The sequence below is a fragment of the Nicotiana tabacum genome, chromosome 9, assembly GCF_000715075.1.
Source record: "Nicotiana tabacum cultivar K326 chromosome 9, ASM71507v2, whole genome shotgun sequence".
Classification (NCBI taxonomy): Eukaryota; Viridiplantae; Streptophyta; class Magnoliopsida; order Solanales; family Solanaceae; genus Nicotiana; species Nicotiana tabacum.
This window is the reverse complement of record NC_134088.1, coordinates 101,122,496-101,129,878: the sequence shown is the minus strand read 5'-3', so window position 1 is coordinate 101,129,878 and position 7,383 is coordinate 101,122,496. Positions and strand designations below refer to the sequence as shown.

The following is a 7,383-nucleotide window of genomic DNA, read 5'->3' as shown; positions in this document are numbered from 1 at the left end:
TGATTTTTCACACACGTTGACAGATGGGCATAGTGATGCATTTGTTTTACACGGGTTATCTGCAATAAAAATGAAACATCTCATTTATTATTGAAAGGATTTTTGAAAAATTATTGCTTTCAAACTTATTCATATTTTTGACAACTTCGTTAAACGATTTGGGTTTTTACTGATGTACTTGAAAGGAAGAACTACTTTTAGAAATCATAATTTAGGTGAGCATTTTATCTCTAAGTTACTTCTTGTATTATTTACTTTACGTGATTATGGACTGTTGTGGACTATTAGTTTTTGGACCCGACCTTGGTAAAAACTCGTCACTGCTTTCAATCTAAGGTTAGGTTTGTTACTTACTCATTACATGGGGTCGGTTGTACTGATATTACACTTCTGCACATTGCGTGCAGATGCTAACTGTTGTTGTTACTGTACTCGATGGTTGCCAGATTTGAAGATGTACCTGCGTTCCTATTGTAGCTGCCTCTTGTTCATGGTAACCTTAGATTCATAAAACTCTGTTTATGTACTTTTCAAACAGATAATGTATTTATTTCATACCAGCTTTGTATACTCTATTCTTAGAAGCTCATGATTTATACTACCAATTCTTGCGGAATGTATAAGGTTAAGATAATTATTTACTTAAATTATTTTAATAATTGTTATTGGAATTGGATAGTTGAAAATTGGCTTACCTAGCGGGTTGAATTATGTGTCATCACGACTAGTTTCATTTTGAATCGTGACAGATATAAAGATATAAAGAGGGAATTCAGAAGGAAATGTCACTGTCAATATAATTAAGTTTGGATAGACTAGAAAGAATAATTTTGAAAGAAAAGATGTGGATTCCCCGAAACTTCACCAAAGAACAAGTAAAACGCATACATATGCAAAAACACACGTGTATATATATATGTAGTACTGCTGAAGAGCAGAGGCTATAAGAAGCTTGAACCCACAAAAGATAGCATAACCAGAATGGCAAAGGGCAAATATACTCCAGTATTTTTGAAAATGATATAAAAATATCCCTCGTTATACTATTGGGTTATATATACCCTTTTTGTCATACTTTAGAACAAATATACTTTTATTTTTGATGGAGTGTCACGTGACAACACCAGATAAAAACGACCCATTTTTTTTTACTCGATCCGTTTTAAACAACCCACCACCCGACCTGTTTTAAAATTTAGTTTTTTTAAAGCATATATTTTGTAAAAACTGAAATTTCTTTTTGCAAAAACTGAAAAAAAAAAAAAATTTGCAATATATATATTTTTAAGTCTTTTCAGTTTTTCTAAAGTATTTTTATTTTGTAAAAACTGGAAAAAAAAAATTATAAAAACCGAAAAAAAAAAAAGACTCCTAAAGCAGTGGACTACATATGCATTAGTTTAAAAAAAAAAATTGCAATTTTTTTTTTCTAATTTTTACAAAAACAAATTACTTTAAAAAACTGAAAAATATATATTTTGAAAATTCCTTTTGTTTTTCAGTTTTACAAAAAAATATTTTTTTAAAAAATGCTTTAAAACTGAAAAATATATATTTTGTAAAAAAAAAAAAGAAAAGAAAAGAATTTACAAAATATATATTTTTCAGTTTTTTTGGTTTTTTAAAGTATCTGTTTTTGTAAAAACTGGAAAAAAAAATATTTTGCAATTTTTTTTATTTTTTTTAAACTAATGCATATGTAGTCCACTGCTTTAGGAGAGTCTTTGTTTTCCAGGTTTTACAAAAAAATATTTTTTTTTCAGTTTTTACAAAAAAAAAAATACTTTAGAATAACTGAAAATACTTAAAAATATATATTTTGTAAATTCTTTTCTTTTCTTTTTTTCAGTTTTACAAAATATATGCTTTAAAAAAAACTGAATTTTAAAACGGGTCGGGTAGTGGGTTTTTTAAAACCGATCGGGTAAAAAAAAAATTGGTCGTTTTGATCTGGTGCTGCCATGTGGCACTCCATCCAAAATAAGGGTATATTTGTCCAAAGTATGACGGGAAGGGTATATATAACCCAATAGTATAACGAGGGGTATTTTTAGACCATTTTCGAAAATACATGGATATATTTGGTGCCTAACAATACTCTTAGAAAAGATGTGCTTGTGGTTATGGTGCCCTTTCCGGCACAAGGGCATCTAAATCAACTCCTCCACTTATCTCGCCTCATCTCCGCCTACAATATTCCTGTCCATTTTCTTGGGTATGAAAATCACATTCGTCAAGCCAAGCATAGGGTTCATGGTTGGGACACTATTACTACTTCCAACTCTATCCATTTCCATGAATTCCCAGCGCCTAAATTCCATGTTTCTCCAAATTCCAAGCTAATGGCTACTACTACTGCTTCTTCGGTTGAATCACGTTCAGAGATTGTTACAAACCAAATCCATGCATCTGTAGGGCTGCATGAGCCTGTAAGCTTAATTCTACATGAACTCTCACGCAAAGCTAGAAGACTGATAGTTGTGCATGACGTACTAAAAGCTTCATCTGTTCAGGATATACGAACTTTATCCAATACTGAGGCTTACGTTTTCCACAGCACTTCTTGTTTTACTACTTTTGTCCATACAGCCGGCAAGAATCTTCCTCAACTCGTCCCAACTGATTCTCAACTGCTTAAGCTTGACCTTCCAATCCCTGACAATTGTTTTTCACCAGATTTCGTGAGTTTTATAAGAAAGCAGATTGCAAGTTGCCAGAACCTTTTGTCCGGACATATCTATGATACGTGCAAAGACGTGGAAGGTAAATTCTTTGAGTTAGTTAAGTTGCTTTTCCCTGAGAAATTTCAATGGGCTCTTGGTCCATTAATTCCAGTGGTATTTCCAGAAAGAAACTCCTCCAATGTTGATCGTCATAAATGCCTGGAATGGCTTGACAAGCAAGCTCCTAACTCTGTCATATTGGTTTCATTTGGAACATCAGTTTCATTGTCAGAAGAACAAATCAAAGAGCTCGCTATTGGGTTGGAGCAGAGACAATATAAGTTTATTTGGGTACTGAGAGATGCAGATAGAGATAATGAGGGTGATTCAACTAGCAGAGACGAACGGAGAGTTTACCTGCCAAAAGGGTATGAAGAGATGGTGAAAGCAAGAGGAATTGTGGTTAGAGACTGGGCACCCCCAATTGGAGATTCTGGGGCACTTGTCAATAGGTGGATTTCTAAGCCATTGCGGATGGAATTCATGCACAGAAAGCATCAATATGGGAGTTCCAATAGCAGCTTGGCCAATGCACTCAGATCAACCATGTAATGCCTTTCTAATTACTGATGTGCTGAAAATTGGTACTAAAGTTAGAGAATTCCATCAACATGATTTGGTTAGATCTGCAACCATTGAAAAAGTATTAAAAACACTCATGGCTACTGAAGAAGGAAATGAGATGAGGCGGAGGGCCGCAGAATTAGCCAACAGAGTTAGGCAGTCCGTCGTGGATGAGGAGGGTCTCACTCGCTTGGAGTTGATCTCCTTTATTGCTCACATCACAAAATAATTACTCTTTTTCTTCATTTTTCAAGAGTCAACCTCTTTTAACAAACCCTTTTTAATCATTTTTTAACTTATACAAGGAAAAAAGATGCATTTCTGCATAATTCGAGGTGTGTCTTTTGAGTCATACTAGAATATTCATTACTTATGGTTCATGTAATTAGGAGTTTAAGGGTTGATGTAGTAGTATATAAATGTGAGTCTACTGGGTTGTTTTGCAAGAGTGAAGTTATTCATAGTGTAATTTGTGTGCTTTATGCGCTGGTCTCCTTTTCTATCCTCGTGCCTTAAAATTTTTATCCTTTGAATTGTGTTATTCTTTTCTTCCATTTTCAATAAAGTGGTAGCAAGGGCCTAATTTAAATTCCAACTCTGTTGGATTCCTTTTCCTACACTGAACTAGAAATGGAAAGGGAAGTGGGTCATTCCGCTAGTCGCGAGATTTTTCCATAATGAACTACTCTTTTCTCAATCTAACGCGTCGTACACGCACAATAGGAACTCCAAGACTAAGGTCATCTCAACATCTACATGGGCATTATCAGCCGGCACAATGCAGGAGAGCGCACTGCACCCCTCGCATCATCCTCCTAATGCAATTAACTCCTAATGCCAGCCGACACACTGCAGCCCGCGGCATGAGCAATCGGTTATTAACTTTTCACCAACAAACTTAAATACAAGTACACAAGGACTCTTAACTTGGAAAAACAAGGAGAGCAAAATGTCAGGAAGAGGCTTTAACTTTTGACCTTCTCTATCTAAATCAACCAAGCTTCATCATCAAAGTATAAACCAAATCACAAGACAAAGGGTTAAATTCCAGTTTAATCATCTTTTATCAAGAAATAACAGTTTAATCATAAAATTCTTACAAGAATCAATGCGGCACCCTCTGACAAAGTTAATGAAACAGAGAAAAAGTATTACATAGTCGTCGTCTCGTCGACAATACAAATATAGTTCAATATCTGTGAAATCATCAAAGAATCACAGCATGATGAAAGCACTATTTTTCCATATAAGAAACACTGTAAGGTAATCCAGGTAACTGAATAGATAAACACTATGAATTAGCTCCGCTTAAAAAGAACCCCTAGAAATAGAAAGGAGACTAGTCTGCTTACCTGGCTCCGCTCTGGTGCAACAATCGCTGCAAGCAACAACGAACTAAACTGGAACTGACGACAACGAATTAAACGCAAGTTTATTCCGTTGCACAGAAAGTTGAATAGAAGATCACTGAGTATTTCTGTTTCCTTTCTTTTCGGGTAGCTAAATGCTCCATGCTAACTTCCTAATCAACGCTCGATTTTTCAAGGATTTGATTGAAATTTTAAGGTGAAAGAGAAGAGAGGGAGCGAAAAATAGGCACACATTAGTTTAGGGATTAAATTTTATGAGGCAAAAAGGCAAAAATCATGTTAGTTCAGGTAAAAATTATTTAATTTTGTGTTTATTATCTAAAAGTTATTTTTTTTTCTTTTGTTATACAAAAATTATTTTATTTTACTCTATTTATTACAAAAGTCACTTTCGCCATATTTTACAATACTTTTACCTAAAAAAACTATTATGCCCTTGATATTATAAATCCTCTCATTTATATAATACCTTCTGTATGATATACTATATAATAATTATTTATCTAAGTATTTTACTTATAATTATATAACTATAAATATTTTATTTATTATTTTATAATATATTCATACATTTAATATTTTCATGGCAATCACTTTGTTTAATCATATGTAAACATGAACATATTTTAAATATCATGAAGTGGACTCGCTTATACCATTAGAATTCTTTGAATAAACTTGAGTACTTCTTCTTTTTCTAAAAAAAAGTTAATCCAAATTCGTAAGGAAAAATTCAATAATGGCGAGTAATGTTCCATATTGGTGGTAACATAATAATGTTAATCATATCATCATACTTTACGTGAGAAGCCCTAAAATCAAAAATATTCCACAAAAGCTAAAAAATCATTTTATCCTTCATTAATTAAACACTATTCTAATATGTCACTATTTTGTGACGGACAGGTCCGTTATAACTTCATTTCCCAAAATATTATTTACTAATACACACGAATTAAAAGTCTAATAGAGCCTCATTTCCATCATAAATTTGTGATAGATCGCCATTTCTGTCATTAATTTATACTCCTCCCGGTCCATTTTAAGTGATATTTTGGCCTTTTTGTGATCCACAATATTAGATTTTTTCAAATATCAAGAAGGAATTAACGTTTTCTTTTCAAAATTGCCCTTGGAGTAAAAGAGTCTAGGAGTAGTTTGTTATATTTCTAATGAGCAAATTATGGTTAATATGGTCAATTTCATTGTTAATTAATGCTAATAGATGAATTTTTTAATATGTGTAAAAAGAGCCAAAATAATTACTTAAAGTGGACCAGAGGAACTAGATAACTAAATTGTGACAAATCATCATCTTTTTCATCACAAGTTTTGTTTAATGCATTAATGAATTCCATTATAAATTTGTCACAAATTCATCACATTTTTGTGATGGACATATTCCTCATAAATATCCCGTCACAATTTTGTGTTTTTCTTATAGTGATTAGTGATATATATATATATATATATTGTTGCGGAAGCCGAATATATAGAGAGTGATTAAATCACAACTACAACATCTAAAGATAGCTAATAAATAATAAATGAGATAATAAAAAAAAAATACCAGAAATTAACGAGGTTCGGCAAAATTGTATTTTTGCATAGTCCTCGGACACAATCAGCTCAAACTTTATTTCACTACAAAAAATACAAGTGAAATACTACAAGAGAGAAAGAAGATTCAAATGCCTTAGGAGATAAGAAGGAAAGTGAAAGATAATTGAAAAAGTGGAATCTTGCCAAGGTGGAGATTTGTTGAATTTGACAAGATTAATATGAACTAGTGTGAACATTTGAATCCTCTTTTTTGGAAGAAATTGGTAGATGCATTTTCATGCATTTACATTGCATGATCACACTTAATATGATGTCATGCATGACATTATTAAGGATATTTTTCTTCTATAAATAGCAAGGATTTTGTTCATTTGTAAACATCTCTCACTTACCTTCTTATCTCCTAAGGCATTTGAATCTGCTTTCTCTCTTGTAGTATTTCACTTGTATTTTTTGGAGTTAAATAAAGTTTGACTTGATTGTGTCCGAGGACTAGGCAAAAATCAAATTTTGTCGAACCTCGTTAATTTCTGGTGTTCTTTTTATTATTGTCTCATTTATTATTTATTAGCTACCTTTAGACATAGTAGTTGTGATTTAATCACTCTCTATATATTCCGCTTTCGCAACAATTGGTATCAAAGCCATAGTTCTATCTTAGTATGTTATGTGGTTGCAGCATAGTCTGAACTTCCATATCAGAAAAGAATTACTTTGGTGTTCTGTACTGTCAGCAAATAAATAGTATCTGTAGCAAAATGAGAGATAATAAAAATGAAGAGTACACATCGGGTGTCAGTAATACGTCGTTGGCATCTTCGCTTATGACAAGAATTATGTCAAATGCGAAATTTGCAGTTGAAATTTTTGACGGGTTGGGACATTTCGGGATGTGGCAAGTTGAGGTTCTTGATGTCCTTTTTCAACAAGGGCTAGATATTGCCATAGAAGAAAATAAACCAGACAATATCGGAGAAGAAGATTGGAAGATTATCAACCGCGTTGCTTGTGATACCATTCGATCTTACCTCGCAAGAGAACAGAAGTATCCATACACAAAAGAAACTTCTGCAAGTAAATTGTGGAATGCATTGGAGGATAAATTCTTGAAGAAAAACAGTCAAAATAAACTTTACATGAAAAAAAGACTGTTGCACTTCACA

At 32.8% G+C, this 7,383-nt stretch overlaps 1 pseudogene; it reads left to right on the top strand.

Moving 5' to 3' along the window:
• Window positions 1–2,123: 2,123 nt before the first annotated feature.
• Window positions 2,124–3,516, top strand: LOC107826712 (zeatin O-glucosyltransferase-like; annotated as a pseudogene).
• The last annotated feature ends 3,867 nt before the right edge of the window (window positions 3,517–7,383 follow it).